The sequence below is a fragment of the Xenopus laevis genome, chromosome 7S, assembly GCF_017654675.1.
Source record: "Xenopus laevis strain J_2021 chromosome 7S, Xenopus_laevis_v10.1, whole genome shotgun sequence".
NCBI classification, from domain to species: Eukaryota; Metazoa; Chordata; class Amphibia; order Anura; family Pipidae; genus Xenopus; species Xenopus laevis.
This window is the reverse complement of record NC_054384.1, coordinates 49506912-49519775: the sequence shown is the minus strand read 5'-3', so window position 1 is coordinate 49519775 and position 12864 is coordinate 49506912. Positions and strand designations below refer to the sequence as shown.

Below are 12864 nucleotides of genomic sequence, written 5' to 3'. Positions count from 1 at the left end.
TATTCCCCTTGCACCAAAGATCTTGTTTATTTCCATTATGAATAAAATGTCTCTAAGGGTATGTGCACAGAAGTTTTTGAGGCCTATTTGTGTTCTAAATATTTTAGGTCGGGCTGTGGAAGACAGCTGTCTCTACAATTTAATGGAGAATTGACTGACTGTAGTAGCAGCAGCTTAATTTGGTGAAGTCATGCTTATCGACTTAAAGGGGTTGTAAAGTCAAAAATTATTCTGCATACACCTCTTCTCCACCATAAAAGAAGAATCTTTTCAATATACTTTATTTAGAACTTCAGTGGTGTTTTTATAAAATAATCTTTAGATGGCTTTTGTCTCCTCTCCCTCTCAAAGCTGCACACTGAAATTGTTTGACGGCGGAAGTAGTGCGAAAAGATCAGATACTCTGCCCTTTCTGATAGTTACACACTTTTCCGGCCGTCCAGCCTTCAAGCTGTCAAAGGATTTCAGTGTGCAGCTTTGAGAGGGAGATGAGGCCAAAGCCGGCAGAAGATTTCTTATTTTATAAAAAAAAAAAAAACAGAACTACATTTCTAAATAAAGTATATTTTTAAAGATGTTTCTTTTAAAGGGATACTGTTATGGGAAAAAATGTTTTTTTTCAAAATGAATCAGTTAATAGTGCTGCTCCAGCAGAATTCTGCATTGAAATCCATTTCTCAAAAGAGCAAACAGATTTTTTTATATTCAATTTTAAAATCTGACATGGGGCTAGACATATAGTCATGTGACTTGTGCTCTGATAAACTCCAGTCACTCTATACTGCTGTACTGCAAGTTGGAGTGATATCACCCCCCCCCCCCAGCAGACAAACAAAAGAACAATGGAAAGGTAACCAGATAACAGCTCCCTAACACAAGATAACAGCTGCCTGGTAGATCTAAGAACAGCACTTAATAGTAAAAACCCATGTCCCACTGAGACACATTCAGTTACACTGAGAAGGAAAAACAGCAGAAAGCATTTCTCTCCTAAAGTACAGGCACAAGTCACATGACCAGGGGCAGCTGGGAAATTGACAAAATGTCTAGCCCCATGTCAGATTTCAAAATTGAATATAAAAAAATCTGTTTGCTCTTTTGAGAAATGGATTTCAGTGCAGAATTCTGCTGGAGCAGCACTATTAACTGATCCATTTTGAAAAAAAAAATTTTTTTCCCATGACAGTATCCCTTTAAGGTGGAGAAGAGATGTATGCAATATTTGTTTTTTTTACTTTTCATGCCCTTTTAAACCAATTTTTAATTTTAGACTGCATTCTACAAATACAAAATCTTACGGGCCCCCGAACTTTTGCATTCATACGAAAAAGTTTGGGAACCCCTCTCAGCCTGCATAATATAATGTACTCTACTTTCAACAAAAAAAGATAACAGTGGAATATCTTTCATTTCCCAAGAACATTTGAGTACCGGGGTGTTTTCTGAACAAAGATTTTTAGTAAAGCAGTATTCAGTCATATGAAATGAAAACAAATGTGAAAAAACTGACTGTGCAAAAATTTGGGTACCCTTGTAATTTTGCTAATTTGAATGCTCAATACTGATTACTGGCAACACCAAACTGGTTGGAATAGCTTGTTACGCCTTAAACCTCATTGGCAGGTGTGTCAAATCATGATTAACGGTATTGTACAGTATTAAAAGTGGCCAATTGCAAGTTGTGCTTCTGTTTGACTCTCCTCTAAAGAGTGACAGCATGGGATCCTCAAAGCAACTCTCAAAGATCTGAAAACAAAGATTGTTCAGTATCATGGTTTAGGGAAAGGCTTCAAAAAACTATCTAAGAGGTTTAAACTGTCAGTTTCAACTGTAAGGAATGTAATCAGGAATTGGAAGGCCACGGGCACAGTTTCTGTAAAGCCCAGGTCTGGCAGGCCAAGAAAAATACAGGAGCAGCATATGCAGAGGATTGTGAGAATGGTTACAGACAACCCAAAGATCACCTCCAAAGACCTGCAAGAACGAGGGTGTGGCCTGCATGAGCACCGGATAGCACGCAGTAAAAAGTGCTCCATAACAACTACCCTGAAAAATACTTTTTTGGTGAGCTTTTAACCGCAAATCTCCTACCAGCACGATCTTCAAAGCAGCTGGACATCACCAAAGCCGAGATAGGTAAAAACAGAGGCAATCCTAATAAGACTAGGGAGCCTGACCAAGAAAGCCCTGACTCTCAAGATGGCGTCAACACTGGTCCCGGGACATCATGGCGAAACGGATCAGCCAGACAAACAGAGACTGAACCAAGTGACATCCGGGCTCAGTGGCAATGTCCCCTTTTTCATGACACAGACTCGAAAGAGCCCACATCACTAATGACCCCTACCCCACCAGACCACATGGCAGAGCCGACACTGACCCAGATTGTACACATGATATCACAGAATCATAACACCGTAGTGCAGAAAGTGGAGGAACTGGGCGCTAGTTTTACCGTACTAAAACAAGATATGCAAAACTTAAGAGAACGCACTAAAGAAACAGCGTATCTCTATATTCGAGGACACGGTACAACCCCTTCCCAAATGTTTGGAACAAGTGAACTGCCAGATCTTCGCAGTAGAGGCCCGTGCCTACGGCGTATCAATATTAGGATAGTCGGCATGCCATAAAGGATAGAAGGTACACAGATGGAGATGTTTATTGAAAAATGGCTGATCAAAGAATTTGGGCGTGAAACCGTTTCATCCTCCTTCGTGGGGTAGAAAAGGGCACACCAGGTCCCAGGTCGTGCCCCTCCCCCTGGAGCCCCAGCCAGACCTATAGTGGCAAGGCTAATAAATTACAGGGACAGGGATGTCTCGCTGGCTGCAGCACTTAAAGCTGGAAATATTCTGATAGAAAACCAGCGAGACTGAAATTTACCTCAGTGAACTTCTTTAATAATCCAGAGGAAGTACATGCATGGCTGGAAAAGATACCCAACCTGGCTCTATCACCCAAGCAGCAATGCCCACCACAAAGGCAAAACCACTCAGAAGAAACATAAAGGGATAACGGTACACAAGCAAACTCATCAAACACGTCTTGTCTAGGAGCAACTTCAGGTGGACATCTTAAACCTTACATCAGGAATACAAAGTTGTCCAGGCTCGGACAGTAAGATTTAAGAAGACTGCACAAACTCTTGATCCTATGCCTCAGTTACAATTTCAGTTACTGGTTAAAGGAACATACTGCCCACAATTGGGGTGGATGGGTGGGGGTGAGTTTGAAGTTACTACACAGACCAAAGTCTACACCGAGAGAACCAACAAGAGACACAATCTGCTACCCTTTTACTAGGTATTACATATGGTACTACTCAAGACAGCAACATCCAGATCCAAGATCTACCCTGCTAGAGATAAACCTGATGATACAATGACAAACGTAAAACTTCTTTCTTGGAATGTTAGAGGAATTGGAGATCCTATAAAAAGACGCCTGGTGTTTTCACCTTATTAGACAGAAAAACCATGCATTATTTTATTACAGGAAACCCATGCAGACAGTCAAACCCAACAGCGTCTCCGGAGACCATAGCTGGCAGCACACTACCTTTCAACATACTCTACCTACTCCAGGGGAGTATCCATAAAGATTGCAAAAATCCTGTGTATGTTCAGTGAGTAAGGTAATCACAGACAAGGAAGGGCGTTACCTCATTTTACTATGTATGTTATATAACAAACTATATGTCATAGTGAATGTCTATGTTCCCCCTCCCTTTACAGATGTTATTTTATATCACATCATGGAAAAGGTGGCCACGCTTCCATTAGCACCATTAATAGTAATGGGAGACTTTAACCCGTTTATGCAAGAAACACTAGACAGGCTGAAACCTAGCACTCGACCCACCCCAGCATTAACTACTTGGGCTTCCACATTTGCTCTCACGGATCTATCAAGGGTTAAAAACCCAGGGCAGAAGGAATTGACATGCTTCTCTGCCTCTCACAATACGATGTCACGTATTAATCTAGCCTTCGGTACTCCACAACTAGTCGGTCAACTGGATAGAATTTAACTACTACCAGGCGGTATATCAGATCATACCCCACTCACGATGCAAATAATGGTCCTAACCGCCCCAATTAATAGAATATGGAGGCTTAGCCAGTTTTGGACAATACAATTAAAAATAACTGAACCCATAAATGAGGACCTTACGATTTACATTGAAAATAACAGTGGCACAACCTCTTCCCAGATAGTGTGGGACACTCTCAAAGCATATACAAGGGGTCCGAATATTTAAAGTATTAAGAAATACAGCATTGAAGCACAAAGTAGGGTAACAGAACTACAGAGTCAGGTAACCCAAGCAGAAATGGCCTTTACCCAAAACCCAACATTAATAACGAAGCAAGACTTTCAAGCAGCAATGCAAAACCTTACACTAGCCCAAACTGAAAAGGTAGACAAACAATTCCTATATCACCAAGCTAATGTATTTGCTACAGGGGAAAAAAATGGCAAACTTTTAGCATTGCTTACGAAAATGGATAGAGCATACGTTAATATCCCAGCATACGTTATATATCCACATCCCCTGATACTATCAACAAAATATTTGCTTCATACTATAAGCAATTTTATGCCTCACAACTTAAAGTAAATAAACAGGAAATCTTAGAGTATGTACAACAAATACCACTACCCCAGCTAGACCCTCATGAAAGGGAATTTTTAGGCCAATGTATAACTGACCAAGAAATACTTGAAGCCATGACGGCTCTCCCACTGGGGAAAACTCCTGGGCTAGACGGCCTCCCGTCAGAATGGTATGGTGTACATAGTTCGATAGTAATGCCTAAACTGAAGGAATTGTTTAATGCTGTACTGGGAGGGGAGGCTCTACCGAGCTTCATGGAAGAAACATTAATCACATTACTTCTTAAACCTGGGAAAGACCCACTACAATGCTCATCTTTCAGGCCCATTTCCCTAATACATGTGGATGCTAAGATTTTAGCAAAGATATTATCTAAATGCCTTAATCGAGTTATACATAAATTAATTTCCCCAAATCAAACTGGATTCATAACAGGCCGCTCCACTGACTTACAACGCCTCTATACAAACATCACAGCGAAGCACACCAACCCGGAATACCGAGTGGTGGCAGCTCTAATCAAAAAGAATTTGATTCAGTGGAGTGGGAATACATATGGGCTGTAATTAAGTCAATGACATTGGACAAAAAAAATGGGTACAAGCCCTATACTGTAATCCCTGTGCCAAAATTAAAACAAATCAAAATGTATCATTATCATTCGAAAAAGCCAGGGGTACTCGGCAGGGCTGTCCCCTCTCACCATTGTTTTTTGCTCTGGCGATGGAGCCATTGGCAGTATTTGTAAAAGAAAATGTTGATATTGTGGGATTACATGTGGGCCAACATACAGAAAACAATTGCAATGTATGCGGATAATACTCTGCTTTTCTGGAAAATCCTTATACATCCCTTACTAAGGCACTAGAAACAATTAATGATCATACTGTCTTTTCAGGACTTAAAATTAACTGGGCCAGATCTATTATCTTCCCGATAGACCAGTTTACCCTGGACTAATCACGGATACAGACCAACATAAACTGGGTAGACGAATTTAGGTATCTAGGAATCAAAATACACAAAGATCTGAACAAATGAATAGAGCTAAATGTGATCCCAAATGTTGCCAATTTAAAGGCCAAAATTAAAGCCTGGTCACAACTGCCATTAACGGTCCTAGGAAAAATAAACTTATTTAAAATGCTGTTATTACCCAAGTTCACATACATACTTCGCCAATCACCAATTTCTATTCCAAATACCCTTTTCAAAAGGATAGACTCACTACTTACATCTCTCTCTACTGGGCGAATGCCCCACCCAGGGTCTCCCTAGCGACCCTCATGCTCCCTATAGATGATGGAGGGTTGGCAGCTCCTAATATGCGCATGTACCACATCTTAAAACTATCCCCGACCCCCAACTTTGGGCACAACACCACATAAAATATATAGGAGACATAGTTGACTGGCGCAAAATACTATTTAGTTACCTCCAATTAAGACATGCCCTTAACATGGAACTCCCATATGCTAGCATCGAAACAAGCCCTACAAAGCTGGAAGAATATATACATACCCCTGGCTTATTGAAACCTTTATCCCAGCTCTTTAAATTAACCAGCCTCCCTGCATCACTGATACTCCCCAAACTATATGCTTAATTGGCCACCGATATTCCAACAACAACACCAGAAAGATGGTAGAATTCAGGTACCTCCACAGAACATACCTTACCCCTCATAAACTACATACAGTAGTACCTACTACTGCTAATTTCATATACATGGTGTGGTCCTACCAGCGAATACAAGAATTCTGGAAAGGGGTCTTAGATGAATGCTCTGATGTTTCCTCCACTCCTATACAAAGGGAACCACTGCCTATTATCAACAAGGTCTAAATGATATCTCAATCCCGTAAAACCAGAAGCCTTCTGTCAGCACTACTGATGGCTATCAGTTGGAAATCGACACTAGCACCCACAAAAGAACAGTGGATTGCAATAGTGAATAATAATGTCCCACTATATAGACTAACATATCTACAAAGGGGATGCCCAACCAAATTTGATACAATATGGGAAGTATGGCTGGACAAATTTCTACCATCTAGACGGCAGAACAAACACACTCAGGGATAAAGGATAAGTGGTTCCATAGAGTAAGGGGAAAATTAGTTAGCAGATTTGGAAATATACTAGTCAGACCAGGTACTCTCGGGTAAATACTTAGTTGTTAACAGTTTAAAGGGATATTGTCATGGGAAAACATGTTTTTGTAAAGTCGAATCAGTTAATAGTGCTACTCCAGCAGACTTCTGCACTGAAATCCAATTCTCAAAAGAGCGAACAGATTTTTTTTATATTCAAATGTGAAATGGGGCTAGACATATTGTCAGGGAGCTGTTCTCTTGTGTTAAACTGGCCATAGACTCAAAGATCTGATCGAGACTCTCCACAGACGGTCCGAAAATCGTACGAATCCTCGATTTTCGGACCGTGTGTGGAGAGTCCCGACATTTTTCGTCCGGCGGAGATCGGTCGTTTGGTTGAAAAGGTTAAAAGATTTCTGTCGTCTGCCGATAATATCTCTTCATGTATTGCCGATCGTACGATTTTCAGAGGGAGACTGTCACTGGCTTTTGTTGGACATAACTTTTGTACGATTGCTGTCAGGGGCAGAACATCGGCTGATCTGTTCTTTTGTACTTTATTTGATCGGAATGGTTAGTGGCAGGTCGGGAGCTGGGGAAGTCCGATTGTACGATGATTCGTACAATCGGATCTTTGTGTCTATGGCCGGCTTTAGGGAGCTGCTATCTGGTTACCTTCCCATTGTTCTTTTGTTATGCTGCTGGGGGGGGGAACGGAGGGGGTTATATCACTCCAACTTGCAGTACAGCAGTAAAGAGTGACTAAAGTTTTTCAGAGCACATGACTTAGGGCAACTGGGAAACTGACAATATGTCTAGCTCCATGTCAGAGTTTAAAATTGAATATAAAAAAATCTGTTTGCTCTTTTGAAAAATGGATTTCAGTGCAGAATTCTGCTGGAGCAGCACTATTAAGTTATGTGTTTTGAAAAAAACATGTTTTCCCACGACAGTATCCCTATAAAGTTTTAGTTATGACCAGGTTACCTGGTAATGCTACGATGTATAATATAGAGAAAGGGACAATGAATATATTACGACATACTTATCCCTAACACTAAGGACCAGGAACGAACACTGGGACTGTCAATCCGGATTTATATGTATATGTCTGATACCAAATGTTACTGTGTACTGTAATATAAAGGACACCACTCATTGTGTTAATACTTTATTGCAATATGAATATGTATAAATGTATGTACCTTGAAAATTCAATAAAAAAAAGACCTGCAAGAACATCTTGCTGCAGATGGTTTATCCGTACATCGTTCTACAATTCAGCACAATTTGCACAAAGAACATCTGTATGGCAGGGTGATGAGAAAGAAGCGCTTTTTGCACTCACGCCACAAACAAGTTACTTGTTGTATGCAAAAGCTCATTTAGACAAGCCACAGTCATTTTGGAACAAAGTGCTTTGGACTGATGAGACAAAGAAAACACCTGCTACCTACTGTCAAATTTGGTGGAGGTTCCATCATGCTTTGAGGCTGTGTGGCTAGTTCAGGGACTGGGGCCCTTGTTAAAGTCGATGGTCATATGAAATCAACCCAATATCAACAAATTCTTCAGGATAAGGTTCAAGCATCAGTCACAAAGTTGAAGTTACGCAGGGGTTGGATATTCTAATAAGACAATGACCCTAAACATCGAAATCTACAAAGGCATTTATGCAAAGGGAGAAATACAATATTCTGGAATGTCTGTCACATTCCCCCAACTTGAATATCATCTAAAATCTATGCTCTGCAGTCATCACATTTAACTGAACTGGAGAGATTTTGTATGGACGAATGGTCAAAAATACCGCCATCCAGAATCCAGACACTCCTCAAAGGCTAAAGGAGGCGTCTAGAAGAAAATCACTGCAGCACCTCCTTGTTGCAAAAGTGAAAAGTTGTTTATTTGGTCAGAAAATACAGGCAATGTTTTGGGCTAAATCTCGCTCTTTCTCAAGCCTGCCTGATCGTACAACATATTTATCCCCACCTCGGGGGGAGTGCACTTAACCTGGACGCATCCCCAATCATATCCAAACCAATGGTGTGGAACCACTGTGTAAATAGGCAATAAGCCCATTTCAGTTCATTTAATTCCAGATCAATTCTTGTGTAGTATTGTTTGTGTAGTCCATTTTCCATTATTTCTTAAATTTATATGAATAGAGTAGAACACTAGGAAAAAAGAAATATATTCAACAGTGCCATATATGAAACACTAATATAAACACCAATATAGACAATTAACAACAGTGGTAACTTTCAACCGGAGAGGATAGTTCGAAATAGAACTGCCTTGCTGCCGTCTGGGATCTTGTACCAATATCTATATGTATTGGAAACCTTCAAAATAAAGGAAATAGTATTTTATTACAATTAAAAACAATAATTAAACTAGAGGGTGTTATCTGATCATAACCATACAATAGCGTAACATATTTCAGATAAAATCCATAGGAGTATATTCCCCGTTAAGTACCCAGTTTGTTAATCCAGTACATCTCTCTCTTTTTTTGAGAGCTTTCAACTGATCACCCCCTCTCCTCAATTTAGGGATCCCATCAATAACTTGAAATCTAAGCTGACTTGGTGCATGTCTAGCTGAATGGAAATGTGCTTGTATAGGAAGTTCCAATTCTTCACCTCTTATGGTTGATTTGTGTTTTGAGATTCTATCCTTAGCCTTTTGCGTTGTTTATATCCTAGTCCACACGGACATTTTATCAAATAGATAACGTGGATTCACAGGTAAAAAATTTTTAATAGTAAATCTTTTCCCAGTAACTAGATGTGTAAAGATATTACCCTTAGTCACGCTGTTGCATTGGGCGCAATTCAAACAGGGAAAATTTCCTGATTTCAGCTAAAAATTGTGCCCAGATTTCTTTTGTGGGCAGATGTCAGCTTGTCTCTTGAATTCCTCCCTCTTCTGTAAGCCATAAGTGGGGAGATATAAATCTTCTATGTCTGGGGAGCATTTCTGTAACACATGCCAGTGCTTACGTAAGATGGTAGCTATATATTTACTGGCCGATGTATATTGATTTACATACGCCAATCTTTTTTGTGTCCCTGATGTATGTTTGCTATTGAGTAAGGTTTCTCTCAGTTTTTTGTATATAATCATTACTTTCTGCAAGGGCCTCAGGAGAGCCTCTGTCATTAAAGCTTTTTGTCATTTCAAGAATATTTGAAGAATATAAACCAGGATCCAACACAATCCATTTGATTCGTGCTAACTGTGTTCTAGGCAGGGACTTTTTTAGAGCTGGCAGATGACAGCTGCTGTGATGTAGCAATGTATTGAGGTCTGTCGGTTTCTTGTACCAATCAGTCTCTAAATGGTTATCTTTTATATATATATTGAGATCAAGGAAAGACACACACTTAGTATCATAGACAAGAGTGAATTGAATGGTGGGCATAACCGAGTTCAACCAATTGTGGAACTCCAATAGAGTATTAATGCTTCCAAATCCAAAACAGATCATCGATATAGCGACGGTAAAAGATACAGTGGGAAGAAAACACATTGCTTCCCATAGCCGTGCCTCGGCATTGTATATAACATGTCTCCAAAGAAAAAATAGTTATCATATAACACCACTCTAAGTAAATCGATCACAAAGGACTGTTCTGCAGGCTATATTCAGCATCTTTAAGGGTGTCCGTGACTGCTTGTATACCCATATCATGGGATGTAGAGGTATATAGGCTTCCTACATCGAAACTTACCAACAGAACATCTGAATCTGGTAAGGAAATATTATTCAATTGATTAAGCAATTGCATACTATCTTTAAGATATGCTCTAGTATTGGCTACCAGAGACTGTAAGGCCTTATCAAGGTAAATGGCTAATGGGAAAAACACAGTCTGTTCCTGCCACTATTGGTTTCCCAGGGGGATAAGATGGGTCTTTGTGAATCTTAGGTAATGTATAAAATACAAGTGTTATTGGATATTCCTTTATCAAAATTTTTTTTACTTCCTTATCAGTTGTACCCATCTCAAAACCTTCTTCAACAATCTGTGTTATGTTTTTTTTGTATCTCTGGGAGAGGATCCTTCTTGACATTTTTGTATACCTCTGTATTGCTAAATTGATTAGTAATCTTTTGTATATAGAAGCCTTTATCCATTACAACCAGGTCACCCCCTATGTCAGCTGGCTTAAATATTAGCTCTGAGTTATTCATCAAAACCTGTAGTTCCTGCCGCTCATTTCTAGACATATTATACTTCACTTTAACGGAAGTGGTATCAACGTGGGTCTTTTTAAACATTTTGATGTCAGTCTTGATTAATTTTATATATGTCTCCACAGCATTGCTTTTCAATAGATAGAAGAGGACAAGGTGCTCCAGAAAAACCGGCACTCAAACGGATCCACAGGACCAGAATAATTCGATTTAAAAATTATTTTATTTATATAAAGTTAAAAATGTATATTTGCATCTCCATCCACCCTACTCGTTTTGCACCCATCCAGGGTGCTTAATCATGGGCTCCCTGGCTCCCAGAGTTCATGATTAAGCACCCTGGATGGGTGCGAAATGTGCAAATCCGTCGGCCCTGCTTTTTCTAAATATTCTGCACAGCATTGCTAGCTGGTGGAGGAATAAAGGTGTTTTTATTGCGTAGGCCAAGGTTTTTTAGGCTGAATTGAGAATCTCCCACCCCAGTTTGTCGAGTGCTGATGCCTCTTGCCCCCTCTTCTCTGGTGCCTCTATATTTTTGGGGGCCTTCCCCTAAAAAAACCTCCTTACTTGATTCTCCTCCCGATATCTCCTGGCTGCTATAATCTGCTGCTCTTGCTCCCCAGCGTTTGTTCCTCCAATCCTGTCCTCCCTCTCGGGTAAAACCTCTGTTGCGGCAGCTGTGTAGTGAAATGTCGCTGCCTGATGACATCACGGAACTCCGGGGAACGTGGGTTGCCCTCTTTTATGGGAGGCGTCTAGAGGCTGTTACATTTGCAAAAGGAGGCTCAACTAAGTATTGATGTAATATCTCTGTTCGGGTGCCCAAATTTATGCACCTGTCTAATTTTGTTATGATGCATATTATAACTTTATGTTACTGCTGAAATACTACTGTTTCCATAAGGTGTGTTATATATTAAAAGGAAGTTGCTACTTTTGAGTTTTGCTTATCATTGGCTGAGCTTTCAAAGAATTTAGAGGGGTTCCCAAACTTTTTCATATGACTGTATGTATGTGTATAGCTGTATGTGTAGATATTCCTGAGTAGTATTCACAGATGTTATAAAGCAATTTTGTTTAATAAACATTATGTGGCAATGATAGTTTGACCTTCGGCCAGAAGTGCCTAAACTGCAGGGCTGCCTCCACGTGATGGTCAGAACATGGTGGGATACCCTTAGCCTAAGTGCTGATGTGGCTATATTGGAAAAAAGTAAAGTAACTACTCCTTTAGGCTAAAAGGGACTGTGCATCAATCTAAGATTTTTTTTCTCTTTACAAATAAAATGTCATTTTATGCAAGGTGGTATGGGAACAGGAGTTATGGCTGGAGGAGAACGGACTTATACAGTGTTATATATAATATATATTATATTATATATAGTAGTATTTAATAAAGCTAATAAAGCTCAAAATCCTTATAATAGCTTTAATTTCCATACACGCAAATGCATTGGGGACACTGCACATTTTATTGCAAATCAATACATGAAGAAAAATGTATCTAATTTATGTTATTCCTTTACAGAGAGTAAAGAAAAGGGAATATTCGGCAGTGTCTACATTCTTCTTTACAAACTCAAACATTCACTCTATAAACTAAAAAATATTTCAAGATTTTGCTTTCCTTTAAATTGCTGAACTAATATTGTTATATTTCCACAATTCTTCTGCATTTCTTGGTTTTGCCTCAAAAACAGCATTTTTGATGTCACCCCACAAGTTTTCTGTTGGATTAACGTCCAGGAATTGGGCTGGCCACTCCATAACTGGAACCAGAATGTTGCTCATTTACTGGTGTGTTTGTGGGTCGTTGTCTTGTTGCATAAGGCAACATGACCTCTTCAAGTATTCTGATGTATTGAAATTGATCCATGATCCCTGGTATGCGATAAAAATAATAAAAACACCATAATATGAAAAACATCCCCATATCATGATGC

General features: G+C 39.6%; 1 protein-coding gene across 13 annotated transcripts in view; it reads left to right on the top strand.

Moving 5' to 3' along the window:
* LOC108697539 (lysine-specific demethylase 2A) overlaps positions 1 to 12864 on the top strand; it is a 165265-nt gene that overhangs the window by 139424 nt on the left and 12977 nt on the right. The gene's annotated exons all lie outside the window — the stretch shown is intronic.